Genomic DNA, 17,178 nt, shown 5'->3' on the forward strand with positions numbered 1-17,178 from the left:
TTTGCAATACCTCCTAAAACAGTGGGAACATACATATGTGTAAACCTAACAAAACATGTATAAGACTTACTTGCTGAAAACTACAAAACACTGATGAAAAAAACAACAACAAAGAAGATATAAATAAATGGGGAGAAATATCTGTTCATACACTGGAAGACTCTACATAATAAAGAAATCAATTCTCCCTAAGCTGATATCCTGGTTTAGTGCAATTCCTATCAAATTCAGAGCAAGATTTTTTTGTAGATATAGAAAATATTATTCCAAAATAATATATGGAAAGGCAAAGGAACTATAGTAGTTAAAACAATTTTGAAAAAGAAGGAGAAGGTGGGAAGAATCAGTCTCCCCAGTTTTAAGCTTATTATGTAGTTACAGTAATCAAGACTGAATGGTTTCAGTGAAGGATAAACACGAGAGTCAGTGGAAGAGATTAGAGGATGAGGGAATAGCCCCACACAAAGACACCCAACTGATTTTTAGTAAGGGTGCCAAAGTGATGCAGTGAAGGAAGGAAAGCCTTTTCAACCAATGGCGTTGGAGCAATTAGACACCCATAAGGAAAAAACCTCATGGTCTAGAGTTGCACTAAGAGTTCTCACATGTGAAAAACCTGATCCATAAAAGAAAATAAAAGGTAAATCAAAGTTTAAAATTTTTGCTTTGCAGGAGATCCTGTTAAGGCGATGAAAAGGGGACAAGTAGGAGGGGAGGGAGACGCAGAGGCAAGCAAGATGGCAGTGACAGCTGCTCAGTGCGGGAGAACCGGTGGTGGCAGTAGTAGGGCTGGCGGTGTCCAGCTGTGGGACAGGCAGTAGCCGCAGCAGCTTGCTGGATAAGTGGAAGATTGATGATAAGCCTGTAAAAATTGACAAATGGGATGGATCCGCTGTGAAAAATTCTTTGGATGACTCTGCCAAAAAGGTACTTCTGGAAAAGTACAGGTATGTGGAGAATTGTGGTCTCACTGACCGTTGCCTCACCATCTGTACCATCTCCTGTTTCTTCGCCACAGTGGCTTTGATCTGGGATTATATGCACCCCTTTCCAGAGTCCAAACCTGTTTTGGCTTTGTGCGTTATATCCTATTTTGTGATGATGGGGATCCTGACCGTTTATTCCTCATATAAGGAGAAGAGCATCTTTCTCGTGGCCCAAAGGAAAGATCCCCCAGGGATGGATCCTGATGACATTTGGCAACTGTTGTCCAGTCTCAAAAGGTTCAATGACAAATACACTCTGAAGCTGACCTTCATCAGTGGAAGAACAAAGCAGCAACGGGAAGCCAAGTTCACCAAGTCCATCGCCAAGTTTTTTGACCACAGCGGGACACTGGTCATGGATGCGTATGAGCCTGAAATATCCAGGCTTCGTGACAGTCATGCCACTGTAAGCAAAATAAAACAGCCACTTCCAAAAGCAGCCATCTTTTGGCTGGATCATGCTGAATTAAAGGGTGAGGGAGAAAGCAACGGAGAACTTAATATGGATAAAGTAAGAAATGTAAAAAATGTCCATTTTGTCTTGAAATTTTAGTCCATTCTGGATAAATATAATTTTCTAGCTCAGTTATGATAAGTTGTAGCTCCGTTATCTAGCTATAGCCTCTTTGGTCTGATGATTGCATTGTTTTGATTTGCTTTTCTGGAAAAGCAGTTTTGCTAAAAGCTGTACAGACTTTCTCCTCCATACCTAGCAGTACTTTATATGGTATAGCTTTGTGCCATGCAGCATTTGAAGACTCAATTTTTAAAACTGTTAACCTGTTGCTGACTTTATTGTGTTAATTCCCATTTCAACAGCTGTTTCCCTTAATTCAGGATGCAACTTCCTGTGTATGACAGTTTTCCTTCACACACCATTTTTGTGGGTGTGTATATATCCGACTTGGGGAGAATTGGGGGAAAAAACATAGCTTTTTAATTTGTTTAAAAGAGACTTTCTGCCTGCTACATTTTGTGCTCTTAACCAATTAAAGAAGCCAATGGCATTTTTAGTTTTATCTTGTCTGTTTTCCACTAGTATATCCCTGTTGATTTGCTTGTGCCCTTTATTAACTGTCATTTTCTAAAATTTTTTTCAATAAAACGAAAGGAGATGTGAAAAAAAAAAGACAATGAAAAGATAAGCTACAGACTGAAAAGATACTTGCAAACCGTATATCTGTTAAAGGACTAATATCTAGACTCTATAGAGAACTCTCAAACTCAACAGAAAAAAACAAACAAAAAATCCAAATAGAAAATGCAAATCCCATGAAGAGACATTTTATTGAAGGCGATATATATGGAGAGCAAGTAAGGACATAAAAGGTGTTCAACATCACTAGCCATTATGACTACAATGAAATATCACTGCACAGTTGTTAGAATAATTAAAATTAAAAAACAGTGACAATACCAAATGCTGGTGAGGACACAGAGAAACTGGATCTCTCTTACACTGCTGGTGGGAATGTAAAATGGTCCAGTCGTGTTGGAAATCAGTTTGACAGTTTGCTAAAAAAAAAAAGACAAAACTAGACATGCACTTCCCATATGACCCAGTAATTGCCCTTCTGAACATTTATTTATGAGAAATTAAAACTATGTCCGCACAAAACCCTATATATATATATATATTTTTTTTTTTCTTTTTTTAACTGCACCACCAGGGAAGCCCAAAAACGCATATATTCTTGTTCATAGCAGCTTTATTTGAAATAGCTCCAAACTGGAAACAACAAAAATGTCCTACACTAGGTGAAGAGTTAAACAAACCCATTCCATGGAATACCAACTTGCAATACAAAAGAATGCACACAGGGCTTCCCTGGTGGCGCAGTGGTCGAGAGTCCACCTGCCGATGCAGGGGACACGGGTTCATGTCCCGGTCTGGGAGGATCCCGCATGCCACGGAGCGGCTGAGCCCGTGGGCCATGAAAAAAAAGAATGCACACAAATAAAAAGAAATGGAACAACTTGGAGACGTCTCAAGGACATTATGCAAGTGAGTAAAATCCAGTATAAAAAAGCCACTGTGTTATTTCCTGTATGATTCCATTTGTATAACGTTCTCACAATGACAAAACTATGGAGTTGGAGAACAAATTAATGCCGGGGCTTGGGATGCTGGGGAGGAGGGAAATGAGTGTGACCACAGAGGGTGCCACACGGGAGAACTTTGTGGGTAGATTAGCTGCATGTCTTGATTGTGGTGGTGATGACATGAATCTACACATGCAATAACGGGACAGGATCATCCCCACACTTCACACCAATGTCAGCTTCTTACTTTTGATATCATACTCTAAGCAGGAGGTAACCAGTGGTGGGGGGCACTGAGTGAAGGTACACAGGTCCTCTCTGTGCTAGCTTTGCAATTTCTTACAAATCTATAAATATTTCAAAACAACAAGTTTTTAAAAAAATCCTAACCTGGCTCTGATGTTCTAAGGAAGTCGCTGTATATTTGACACCCTGTGTCACAGAATCAAGGAGCCCTTTAAGTTCGTGTGATCTTTTTACTGAGAAACCTTCTAGGTTCTGATACCCTTGACTTAGGAATGACCAATAGAGTCCTACTCGGGCTGAAGAGTTTGGGAACCTCTGTTTCTTCATCATTTTAAAATTCAGAAGAAAGCAACAATGGATACTTTTAGTCTTCTATAAATAAAACACTTCCTCTTTCTTTTAATGGAGAGAGATGGATTGAGTCCCTGCTGAATGGCCATTAAGGGGAGCTCTGTCTGGTATATCTCTAGCTGCTCAGAAGACGATAAATGATTCTGGAGCTAATACCATCTAATAGACATCTTTCTCAAAGCACTCCATTATTTTATGTTAAAAAATTCCTGAAAAGCCATGCGTTAATCCCAGGTTTAATAGTAATTAAACTGAAATTAATTTAGTTTTTGTTTTAGGATTAGTATAACTAAAGGAAGCTTATTTTTTCCACACTTCAAGCTTTTCTTATGATGCATAGCTAAATGGTACTTGGCAAGTCTCTCTGTTTCACATTCTTCAATATCCTTTAGTGCTACTTTCCGGTGCCGGTGGAGGGTGTAGCCCAAATCATAAACCTGAAGAAGACCTGACACATCACCCGGCCCAGAGGGCTTGAAACGATGGCCAACAAGTGTTCAGTCTTGGAACATGACTCTTTTTTATTGGAGTTCGAATATCTTTTGACTGAGCACAAGATATCCCGCCGGCCACAGCCCAAACCAGGCTCTCTGGGTCACCTCCATTTTCCCAGGATACATCCCCTGCTGGAAATTTGCATGTGAGACTCTTCTTCCTTGTGTATCACTCACATAGGTGAAGAAACAGAGAACAGAGGCCAGAGGACTTATCAAGGTCACATAGCTAATTCACTGCATAGCTGGACCTTGCCTCAGGCTTTCTGATCCTCATGTACTCCACTGTCCTGTACACCCCACAGGCATTAAAAAAAAAAAAAAACAAAAACAGGTCCTAGGGAGAGAGCCAGAAACCCCAAAGGTACAGAAGAATTTCTCTGTGTGTCCAGCAACACTCAAAGAGGCAGCCAGCAGGGATCCAGGCCAAGTTCAAAGTGATCTCCTGTCGCATAAGGTGGATCAGACTCTACTCCTAGAAACAGCTCTCTCCCCCCACCCCACTCCCAGTCCAAATTGATTTTGTGCTTCCTGTTTTTCTGTGCTTGACAAAGAAAGCAGAAGTAACATGCTGTCAGTGGAGAGTTGCCAAAAAAACCAAGTGGCCTTTAGAAAAAATCACTTGCTTCAAATTTCCAACAGCAGTTCAAAGTCTCCTTTCAAGTAGACACTGCATTAAGCTAATAATATGCTAAATCATTAAGGTCTTCCCATTTGTCTATTGATTGTTTAAGTAGAACGTCATGACAGAGAGGTGTTGGTGCTATAGAAGCATCAACCCGCCCTGGGTGCGTTCTTCAGCAGGCAACTCTGGTCTACATGTTACCCTAACTCTGAGGTATCGCATGTCATAAGCCATTTCATCGTACACCGAGATGGTCTTTTGGGAACACTGACATTCTAGAAAAATTGAGAAAATATAGGCCACATCAAAAATAATATTAATAATTATGTATCATTTATTGAGTGGGTTCCCTGAGCCAGAAACAGTGTTGGGAATTTTACCTGTAACATGGCTAAGATGCCAAAGCTATCCATAGGGATTATTGTCTCCTCTGTACATTTGGTGGAATTGAGACTCACAAAGGTGAAGTTGCTCTGCTAAACTCCCTCGGCTGGTCATGGCCATTATTAGGATCCGGACCAGACCCCGGCTGAGAGGAGGTCCGTGTCTACCTTAGGAATAACTGAGGTTTCCCGAACCAGCTCTCTCTCTCTCTCTTTGACCTCGGGGGTATGGAGACAGGGAGTTACCAGTCTGTGGTCTTCAACTTCCAGTAAAGCGAGTTGTCCTCCAGTTGGTGACCAGGTAAGGGAACACTGGAGGCAGAGTGGGAGTGGGTGCGGCACCACGGGGCCCCCCCGTGAAGTGGTAACAAACATGTAATTCAGACACACACCTGGCATCACCCAGAGCCCTGTGCACACTTATTGGTGATGCGGGCACACCTACCTCTAGTGCAAGTCTCCTGGGAGCCGGCAGTGGGGAGGTGTGTGTGCGGGGGGACGGAAAAAACTGGGATTGGCAGTGTGTACATGTCACTCCCAACTCCCTAACTACCCCTTCCACCCTTCCCCACCGGTAACCAGAAGTTCATTCTCTAAGTCTGTGAGTCTGTTTCTGTTTTGTAAATAAGTTCATTTGTATCCTTTTTTTTTGATTCTGCATATAAGTGGTTTCATATGATATTTGTCTTTCTCTGTCTGACTTACTTCGTTCAGTATGATAATCTCTAGGTCCATCCATGTTGCTGCAAATGGCATTATTTCATTCTTTTTAATGGCTGAGTAATATTCCATTGTATATATGTACATCACGCTGCTATATTTAAAATGGATAACCAACAGGGACCTACTGTACAGCACAGGGAACTCCCCTCAGTATTATGTAACAACCTAAATGGGAAAATTAATTTGAAAAATGATACCTGTAAATGTATGATGGAATCACTTTGCTGTACACCTGAAACTAAAACAACATTGTTAGTCAACTATACTCCAATATAAAAAACAAAAAACAAAAAACTGGGATTAGGAGGCTTACTTGGACACCTAGTAAATAGAATTTCCAAAGCCATAGATCATTTTTAAAAGGCTAAATAAATTACAGAGTGGTTTTCAAGTTGAGATCCATGGCGATGTCTTAACAGACAGGATGCTGAAGAAAGGGGTCAGGTTGGAGACTGGACTTGAAACAGAGCCACGCTGGGTCCCCGACCTCTACAAGCAGAGCAGTGCTGGTGGTTCTTTGCAAATGGAGACAAAGTGCAAGCTTTGTCCTTTAAGGGGAGTGCTCCTTGGGGGGACAAGCTCTGAAATAGTTGTTGGCCTGAAATATTTGGAAACAAACCACAGATTAAGTAAAGACACATTCAGAATTTTCTCATTTATTTGTATCCTTGAACCACTCCGATCCCTTTCTGTCTCTGTCTCTGCCTCTGCCTCTGCCTCTGTCTCTGTCTCCGTCTCCGTCTCTGTCTCTCCTATTAATTTGATCCTACCACTCACCCCGGCTACGAACCTCCTACATTTCGCCTTCATCGCAGAGCACAGCACACTGGAACCATTACTTCATCTCCATTCGCACATCTCATGGATCAGCTTTCTGTCAGACAAAGGGACGACCTTTGTGTTCCACCCAGTAATTAATAGCGACATTCTTTCAGGCATCAGGGACTAACAGTTTTCTTACTGCCTTTTCTATAATATTATGCTCTGAGCTTCAAAGAGCCTCTCTCATTTTTATGTTATTTTTCATCTTTAATACCTCTTTCTCATCCAGGTCTTCACCCATGAATCCTCCTTATGCAAGGCTCGTTCTTTCTGCATGAAAGTCTGCTCTCTCTCCTGCTTCTACCCCAACCTGTTCTGTTACTATTCTCTGGGCTCTGTTCAAAGTCTTTCTAAAATATCGGTTTCCTATTCTTTCCTTCTTTCTTTCCTCATAACACGAGTTACCTAAGCATTTAGAAATAAAATTTCAAGATTTTTCCCCAGAATTGACTCTCATGAGCTATTTTCCCTAGAGAAGAACAAGGTGCCATCAAAATTAGATAGAAGAATCTAGCGTTGTTTTTCCTTCAGTTCAAGAAACCTTTAGTTGTGTACCTCCCACCTGCTAAGTCATGTGCGGGGCACACAGAGTCGCACAACGCAATTAATCTCTCAGCGCCAGAGACTGTCCCATCACACCTCTTCAGGCTCACTCTCCACAACCTTCTTCCTGGGCTCCCTCCGGCTCAGCCCAGAAACTTCCTCTCTCGCTTTAAAAGAAAAACAAAGCAACAAATACATCCTGAACCACAACCGTTCCCAGAGACAGCTGATGCTCTCAGCTTCACAGCCAATCTTTAAAAAATGATACATTGCCTTTCCTGTCTCCGCCCCTCCATCCCTTATTCAATGTCCTAATCTATTGCAACCTCACCCATCTGTTGCAGGACACCCATTCAGCTCCTACTTTTAAAAATACAGAACCTACCATTAAAATTCCACTCTAATTATTCACTCTGCACGTGCACCTGTTTATAAGGCTGTTTTCCTTACCAGACCGCTCCCCATAAGAACAAGGATTATGTTTTACTTAAGTTAAATCATGTTAAATTGCTATCTAAATTGCCATTAACTGTTTTTAACTTACAAAAACAGCAAGTACGGTTCATTCTATTAATACTATCTCTGTATCCTCAGCACCAAATATAGTATGTGGTGCAAAGTTTAGGTTCAATAAATACTCAATAACTGAATTAATACATAAAAAGTCCACGCTTTATGGAGTTATTGAACTGTTTTGCAAACTTTTAACTGACATTGATCTCTCAGAATTTATCTCCTCGTAAATGATTTGTTCTCTAAAGCTTCAAGAATCAAAACATTCTACTGAGAGAAAAAAGTTGTCTATATACTTACAGGCTGTAATATATTATAAATATAATATACATATATTCATAGACATATACTGAAAGTGTATATGAAGCCATGTTATAGATCTCTGAAATAAAACATGTAATTTGTAACTGCTACTATATTACAATCATTAACGTTGTAGTAAAAATTTGAAACTCATGCTACTTCTTTGTGAAAATTGTTTCAACTTTCATTTGGGTGTGTTACTTTAAAATAAAAAGATGATGCCATCTTTTAGAAGTAGATTCCTGAGATATAGTTAGAGCAATAGCCTATTTTTGTTTTCTTATCACTTAACAATATTTAAGTGTCAGGAGACACTGATTTCTAGCCATTTTCCTAACTTGGGGAATTGACTTCACCTTAAAAATTTCATCTTCAGAAGTAGTAGAGACACAGAAACTTTCTCTCTAATCAGAAACAGATCCTGAAAAAGGCAGGAGGTAGTCTACTTTTCATTCTCTCTAGGAATGCATTTCATTTTTCCTTGTCTTTGAATTGATAACGTTTTCCCAGTTCTTTTTCCAATGACTTGATCACCATCCTGGAAGCTTTTGTTGTTGTTATTCTCGTGACTTTTGTCCTGGAGGCTGTTGAACTGGGAGCACTGCATCACATTACCTTGTATAGTAGCATATCAAATGTATCCTTTAAGTAAGCAGGAATTGTTGAAGGAAAAGTATCCAGCACAGATCTCTGGAGAAATGGCAGGCTTTATGCAGGTGGGAAAATCATTGCCCGGGTAAGGAAGCAAGTCTCCTCGTGGGATTCCACTCCTGCTTACGCCAGAAAGATCCAGAAGTGTAATAGAATGAACCCTCCCGGCTGTGCATCCCTGAGGTGGGAAGCACAGACCCAAGTGGATTTCTTTGTACATCTGCGAAACGGTGTGAGAAGCGTAGTCTCCAGGGGGAAGGAAACTAAGCATTATTACGCAGATACTGCATCTTATACACCTGTACACATCCACTTGTATATAATGTTGGGTGAAATGAGGTAACCCAGGTTCGAAGTTCAGCTTTGGCAAGAAAGGCCCAAATGGCCAGGCTAACGTTCAAAAATGCTTATAATCATGCAAATTTCACATTCGCAAAAGGTACGTTGATTCTGATTCATTTCAAAGGAAAGAAAGAACCCAACCTCCTAAAGGGTAAAATGTGTATGGAAAACTATATGGTGGAAAAATGAAAGAGTTTGAAGCCAGATGAGGTAGATTAGAGTTGAATGCAGTGACTTTGGGCAAATGGCCTGAGTCCTGGGCTGTGGCTTCCTCAGATGGAAACAGAAATAAGAATTCTTGCTTCTCAGGGTTATTGAGAGCATTGAAAGCACTGAACATTTGAAAATGTTCTGTTAATGTAAAATGTGAAACAAATGCTAACTATCTTAACTTCTCCTTCCTGGGGAAGGTGTTAGCAGTCTTTGCATAAGTGCCTGCCTCTTAGCACCCTGAGAGCTTCCTGTTATCTTCTCCCCGGACCTTGAAAGAAGGGGAGGCAAAGCACAAAGAGTGGGGCTGGAGAGTCAGAAAGACCTTAGTTCAAATCACGGCTCCATCACTGAGGAACAGGTGCATCCTTGGGAAGTTACCTACTGGGGGGCTGCAAGACAGCGTGTGTAGGGTTTAGGTGACCTGGCTCTGTATTTTCAGTTTCATCTCTATTTCATCTCTATCACGTAGCAGTCTTGTGACCTTGGGGAAGTTGTCCAATCTCAATTGACACTTCTATCAAATGGGGATAGAGAAGAATATTTCTCATCGTATAGAGAGGAATAATAATAAAGGCGAATATTTATCAGTTCGTGTTTTGGGAGTGTGAAATAGAATATGGACAGGCAGACCCTTGCGTTATGCTGAGATGGCCTGAGAACACTGCCTGCCTAAAGCCAGCACACAGAGAAGGAACTTGGACAAACTACTTAAGTAAATGCTCCTTCCCTTGTGTTGCCTGTGAGTTAGTTACTAAAACACTACCCCTGAAGGAGACACGTAGGAGAGAGCTCATTTATGCTTCTGAAGTGAATAAATAAGTTTGATCCTTAAAGCTCACCAGACAATCTGGTGTGTAGGGAGCTTGGGAGGACTTTCAGCAAATACGCAAACTTCCCCATCTCCCCCATCTGCGAGAAAAACAGTCACATGAAGGGTCGGACATTTCCAGAAAGCTCCCCAGGCTAATTCCCACACTACGTGGGCTACCTACAAAATGGGTATAGAGAGGAATAAGGCTTTTAAAGATACTCACCTCTAGACGCCTAAACGTGAGTTGTCTTCAATGACCCCCGTGACTGCCTTCACAGATAACGTTACGGTGTCAGGACACTGGACAGAAGTCCCAGTGATTGTAAACCCTGCAGATCCTTCTCAGTCCCCAGGAAAACGGCAGGAGATGAGGTTTTCTTCTCAAACAATGGGATAGAAAGCCAATTACCATCATGGAGCTCAATTCTGCTATTTGGGACCCAAAGGGACGGTTTTATGTTATTCATGAAGGAGAGATGGCATCACCCCCAGACCAGGAAGTGTTCCCCAGTGACAGGCAGAAATACCCTGCTCTGTTCGGGATGGAGGGTGAAGCCCGAGCGAGAGCATGGTTTGTGGTAGAAAGAACTGGAACGGCAAGCCATCTCCCGCCTGGAGGTCCAGTTCTGCTTTTCCATGTCATCCAAGGCCAGGGGATGAAATTAAGCCATGTGTGCTGGACTTTAACACTGTCCATACATAGAATAATGTCAATATAAATTTAAATTTCCATCATCTGATCAATTTTTAGTCATACTGGTTAATTCTTTGACTCCCTCTGAGGACTGTAGAGAAATGAATGTTACAAGACACATACAAAGCTTGTCCCCTCTCAGACTGTCCTTTTGCCCAGCCCTGCCTGCTGGGTCCCCTCTGAGGCCTGGGGTGATCTGGGGATCTCTGGCTCGGTAGCTGGAGTTTGCATCAGCTCCCACTGGAATCAGACCAGTTCTCGCAGTGGATTTCGGCCACCACGTCATTTCTACAAGATGTTAAAAGTGCCAAAGCCCAGAGTCTAACGGACCTCTGCAGTAGCCGACCCCCCATGTGCATCAAAGAACCTCGTATAGTAGTGTCTCCCCAGCAAAGGGGCTCTTCCCAGGACCCCACCTGTGTCACCTTCCAGAGCTGCTGCCTTTGTCCGCTGGACACAGAGACAGTGCCAGAGGAGGTGGACATAGAGACAGTGCCGGAGGAGCAAGGACAAGATAGAGAAGAGGGAAGAGAGAAAAGGAGAGATGCATTTTAGTCTCTGTCTATATCAGTTATCAAGATTCGATCATCAGTGAATTTTATCTTATTATTTTACTCTATTCTATTCTATTCTATTTTTTTGCCCGGGAGAAGTTCTTTTGTAAATTTTACCCATCATATTCTTTAGTAAAATTTATGGTATTCTTTTTTTAATTAAAGATTTTTTTTATTGAAGTATAGTTGTTTGACAATATTGTCTTAGTTTCAGGTGTACTGCAAAGGGATTGGGTTGTGTATATATTCTTTTCCATTATAGGTGATTACGAGATACTGAATATAGTCCCCTGAGTTGTTCAGGAAATCCCTGTTGTTTATCTATTTTATATCTAGTGGTGTGTATCTCTTAATCCCATACTCCTAATTCATCCCCACCCCCATCCCCTTTGGTGACCATAAATTTGTTTTCTATGTCTGTGAGTCTGTTTCTGTTTTGTAAATTAGTTCATTTTAAGTGCATTTGGGAGACGTTTCCCCCAAATAGGTTAACTGCAGAAATATTCCCACGACTAGGCAGGCTGCCTTCTGTGAGGAGAGAGTCCTCAGAAACACTGTTTTTCTGACTAAACTTGAGAAACTTTAAATGCAGGCAACGCTAGCCCTAGGGTCTCCCCCAAGACCTTTTTATCCTCTTTAGCGTCTTAAAAAATATTTAAAGAACACTTCTTTAACCTTTCTCTTTGGCTTCTGCACTCCTGATACCCTAATCCTGAACTGAGAGAGACCTCTGGTCCAGGACAATCTTTCTGCCTGTCTGCATTTGGAACAGAAAGTTCTCCAAGCTGTGCCCATGGATCTGCATTTCCTGGGAAAGGAGGGAGGGAGGACGGAAGAGGAGGGAACGTGCTTTCCTTCACCGTGTCCCACCCGAGACTTGCAGGCGTGCGTGGCCCCAGGGAGACCGTCCTCTAACCAGATGGGATGCACTGCTCCCATGGTCCACCAGCCTGAGGTCCCTAAACAGGCTGCTTTGTCCCAACTGTGAACCAGCCTTCTCACCAAAGCGATCATCTCCTGAATAAAGGTGCGTCAGTGGGTCGGGAAGTCGCCTGGGTCTCCTGAGGGACCCTACCTCCTGGGAACACGGTGAGCCGAGGTTTTCAGAGCAAAGCCAGATTGCTCACTGTGAGGGAAAGGGGCTTGGGCAGGATCCCACATCCTTGATGGGGCGGGCTGACCCAGCCACAGCCCAATAAACTCCTGGGAAAAACTAATGCAATAAGACAATAAAGGCAAAAGTGTGTTTTATATTATTAGATAGCTCCAGCTTTAGCCTCGAGTTTCTATCTGGACTCATCCTCATGGACCTGCGTGGTATGAGCCAGGCCAGGGAGGGTAATCTCATAGCCTGCATCCCGACAAGACACCCACAAGACACCGAGAGTCCATCAGGACCCAGTGAAGGCCTCAGAATCCTTGTCTCTGGCACGTGAGAGGACACCTACTTACAATCTTGCACTAGGTTAAGAACAGACCTGAGAAGCCTGCTCCTTGTTTCCTTTTTCCTTCTTGTTCTAAGGTGGGCAGGGGTCATAATAAGGGAGATCTCTCCTTTCCTAATGACAGGCATGCTAAGCCCTTTTACAAACTTGGAAGAGAATTTTTAATTTTTAAAAATAGGAATACAAAAGGTCTAAGAGCCACCAAACAATGTTTCAAGTAGAAACAAGACTTTTAAACATTTTATCCCAAACTATGACTTCATAGGTCTTTATCCCTATTGGGGTGGAATTGAGGGGAAGGGTTGTGGTGGGAGAGGTCCGGGAATTAGGGCTTCCATTTGCATTCGAATGTGTAACTAATAGTATGTTTTTGTGTTGTCGTCATTACCTTAAAAATTATGATTATTATCTTCATTTTATAGATTAGGAAATCTAGGCTGAGAGACACACAATTGCCACCTTGAGGTCACAGGGCCAGTGAGAGTCAGAGCTGAACGGAAAATTGCCCATGACACCAGTCCCTTGCTTCGCCCCATTCCTAGATAATCCCCTGGGCAAAATGACAGGGGGTTGGCAGTTTGTGGCTCCTGGTAGGGCTGGCCTTTATAGTAGACCTAGGTGATATGGCTGATGAGCTAATGGGAAACCCCACTTTTTCACCACCCCACTCAACCCCAATACCCAGGGGCCTGGGACTCTACAATAAAAGATTTATAGTTTTGGAGCAATCATTACTTTCACTGGGCATTTTTTTTAAAAATCAAAACACCCCTGAAAAGAACAAGAATCTTCCATCACTCCTTCAGGAGATGGCTTTCCTCTGGCACAACTGACCCCAGCTTTATAAAAACACAAGCCACTTGCTTGGAAAGGAAGGAGAGTGTCTCCTGAAAAGGCAGAAAGGAGGTATAGAGTTTACAGCTGGGAGGAAGGAGCTTCCCCTTCACCCCATGTGCTGAGAGACTGCTCTTTCGTTGTGTGAGGGTGAGCACAGGGGAAAGAGGATTCGTGGGTCCTACTGAGTCCAGAAGACTAGGTTTGAGCTCTCCTTTCCCGTGGTGGGGAGTGCGCAGTCATCCCAGAAAAAACAAGGGACTTTCAGAAGGCAGATTTCCAAGTTTACTGAGTGAGTTTAACCTGTTTTTCTGGTGCCTCACAGTTATTTAAAGTGTTAACAAATCTTATTTTTATATTGATTATCTTGGCAGAAGGTTCATTATGAACACTGATAAGCTTGAAATTCAAGAAAAAAAAAAACCCTCAGTAGCTTCCATTATTTATAGAAAGGAAGGACGGAAGGCAGTGAGAAACCAGAACTGACTCTGCTGCTGAAATCATCTTAATTCCCAGGAGGCAAAAGGCCTGGATGCAGTATAACCGGCTATCCAGTTAAGGTGTATACAGGTGATGCTAAAGATACAGGTAATGATGCTGATGTCTACAAGACTATCTGGAAAAGAAAACTCATCTCAACCTCTGCTACTCCCCAGTCTGAGGACCATTCAGACCCTTTGAAGGAGGAAAGGTGTTTTGATAAGGCTGTCATATTAACTTAATAAGCGTTACTCAGACACATCATTCTCTTCATTTTCTGATATAAAGGAAACCTTCGTAATACTTGATGTTTATGTCAGTTACATTTTTCCCGCTTGAAGACTCAGGGCATTGGCTGCTGAATTGCCTGCTTGAGTGTAGGTAAAGGAACAGCCTGGATAAAAAGTGTGAGGCTCTGGCGTTGAGTTAGGCTATCGTGGTGGTTGGCGAGTGTTCACCATGTCTCTCGGGGTTAGACTCTCCCATCTTTTAATACCTGTTCTAGTTGTACCAGAACTGATCTGTCCTTACTCCCTGTGCTATTCTCTGATAGTCACTGGGATCTGTGAGGGTCTTCTTTTCTCCCTCCCACCTTATATTTCTAGTCAGTTCCAAAATCCTTCAAGATTTTCTCTTCTAGCAAGAAATGTTTACTTTGACAACCACATTTGCAGACTGTATCTCCCAAAATAGATTTCTGAAGAAGGAGGAAAGAGAGACAAAGGCTAGTGAAGGGCTCCTTACACCCCTAAATATATTTTGAAATGTCAAAACCCCAATGGACCAGCTCTGGAAGGAAGGAAGGAACACAGGGGACATGAGGGGGTCCGATGGAGGCCGTGGGAGAGCACAGGTGATGGGACAATGCCAGCGTCTTATACCGGAAGGAGAAACTTGAGCTTCCCATTCTGACAATAAAGACAACAGTCACCTGCCCTGCTTTCGTCAGAATGTCTTATATTAGTTACCATCACTGGAACAGCCATGCTTCTTTTTCTTGTCTGTTTATTTATAATGCTCTAGAATAAAGATTTTAATCTGCAATTTATTGCCATCTCTTTCCTAACGGATTCTGAGAAATCATCTTACATTTTCAAAGTGAAAAGAGGGAGGAGCCTTGGCAACATGACAAAATCCCAAGTGCTTATCTTACTTTATGCTTTTCTACTACTGGGCAACAATAACAGTGAAATATCTGGATGCGTTGAATACCTTCTTAAACTGCAATTCCAGCCATGCCACCCGCCTGCCCCAAACCCTTCAAACCGAAAGTCAAATCCCTTCACACAGGGCTCAGCCTCCCTTTTTGGCTTCTTCTTTTATATCTGAACTAGATGACTTTACAGTTTCTCAAGTTCACTCCTGCCCTCCCCCTCACTGCCAAAAAAAAATGTAAAATCTTCGTCTGTCAAAATTCTGCTAATTAGGAGGTTGGGATTAACGTATACACAACTACTATATATAAAATAGACAACCAACAAGGACTTACTGTATAGCACAGGGAAATATACTCAATATTCTGTAATAACCTATAAGGGAAGAGAATCTGAAGAATATATACATATATATATTATATATATATGCAAAACTGAATCACCGTACCGTACATCTGAAACTAACATGATATTGTAAATCAACTATACTTCAATAAAAAAAAAATCCTACTAATTCTTGAAGGTCCATCTCCAAATCACTTCTTGTTTCCTTCTCCTTGATGCAAACTCTCCCTCCTTCTAACCCCTCCTCACATTTATGTGCGTGTGTGCGTGTGTGTGTGTGTGTGTGTGTGTGTACTCCGTCCATTCTGCCCTGTGTTATGAACCGCATCACTTGGTGTCCTCTGCAGTCTCTAGTGCTGTAGTGTAGTGTCACACAGCTTCGGTGACACTACATGACAGTTTGCTGAGTCCTTTTGTCAAATTATAACTGGGTGGTGACCTCGTCCCTCTTCAAAGTGAAGAATTAGCCGTTGATAACTTGGAAAGTACATTGTTCATATTTAAAGATGAGACTATTAACTCCAAGCGAACACGGAAAGCATCCTCCATCCATTTCTTTGGTGCAGTCACAAACCTGAACCAGCCAAGATCTCAATTTTTAATGTTCTGACTTCTCGATGTTTTAATAGCCCTGTCTCTTTCTATTTTAAAGGCTGAGACATTCCATATTAAAACAAAGAATCTGGGACAGCTAGAGAGAATTGAATTGGGGCATAATGGGAAAGGACTTGGTAAGTTCTCCTCAAGGAAAATTTAACTGAATTGGAGTCACCCCAGATATCTACCAGTGTCTTTTATATTCAAAGAGACTGCCACTGCCTGTGTTGCTAAATGTGTGCGGAGGACAGCTGAAAAGACCAGTGTGACCAGCTGTCCCTTCTGCAGCGCATTTGAATGAAGCCTGTTCTTTCTTACTTAGCAGCTGTAGATGCTGTTTGCTGAGCGTGTCGCTATTTTTGATTCTGACTTGTTCATAAAGAAGAAAGAGAAGAGAAGGAGAGAAGTCAGGCCACCTCCGGTAGCTCCCATGTCCAGCTGCTCTCTGCCCACCTTCCCTAGCTTGAGATGGTTGAAGAGCACATATTCACATCTTTTGTTCCCCATTTCGGTTCACTTTATTGCATCCATTATTTATGGAATCCACAGTCGCACATTAGCCTCACCTCTGGAGCAGCAGAGAAGTTGCAAGGAAGGTTTCAGTACAGCCAGTTTGCTGGCATTCCAAGGTTTCATTTCTTTTTTTTTTTTTTTTTTTGCTCCCATCTAGAGGTTTGTTAATGGTATTGGCTCCCAGGTAGCACTGGTTAACACGCCCAGAACGATGCACTTGAACGGTGAGGTAAACCCAAGCCTCCCCCGCTGCATGGCTGTGACCCAGCAACCCACTGCCGCTTAGACCCGCAGCCTGACACTCCTTTCTCCCCAGCCCAGCCCCACCAGGGACACGGCGCCTTCTTCTTCTTCTTCTTCTTTTTTTTTTTTTTTTTGATCCGCGGGCCTCTCACTGTTGTGTCCTCTCCCGTTGCGGAGCACAGGCTCCGGACGCGCAGGCTCAGCGGCCACGGCTCACGGGCCCAGCCGCTCCGCGGCATGTGGGATCTTCCCGGACCGGGGCACGAACCC

The 17,178-nt window shown here is 42.5% G+C and overlaps 1 pseudogene; it reads left to right on the plus strand.

Annotated features, from left to right (window-relative positions):
- The first annotated feature begins 737 nt into the window (after window positions 1–737).
- LOC112398151 (signal peptidase complex subunit 2 pseudogene) lies at window positions 738–11,298 on the plus strand (annotated as a pseudogene).
- Window positions 11,299–17,178: the final 5,880 nt, after the last annotated feature.

Source organism: Neophocaena asiaeorientalis, unplaced genomic scaffold (genome assembly GCF_003031525.2).
Source record: "Neophocaena asiaeorientalis asiaeorientalis breed wild unplaced genomic scaffold, Neophocaena_asiaeorientalis_V1.1 scaffold226, whole genome shotgun sequence".
Taxonomy (NCBI): Eukaryota; Metazoa; Chordata; class Mammalia; order Artiodactyla; family Phocoenidae; genus Neophocaena; species Neophocaena asiaeorientalis.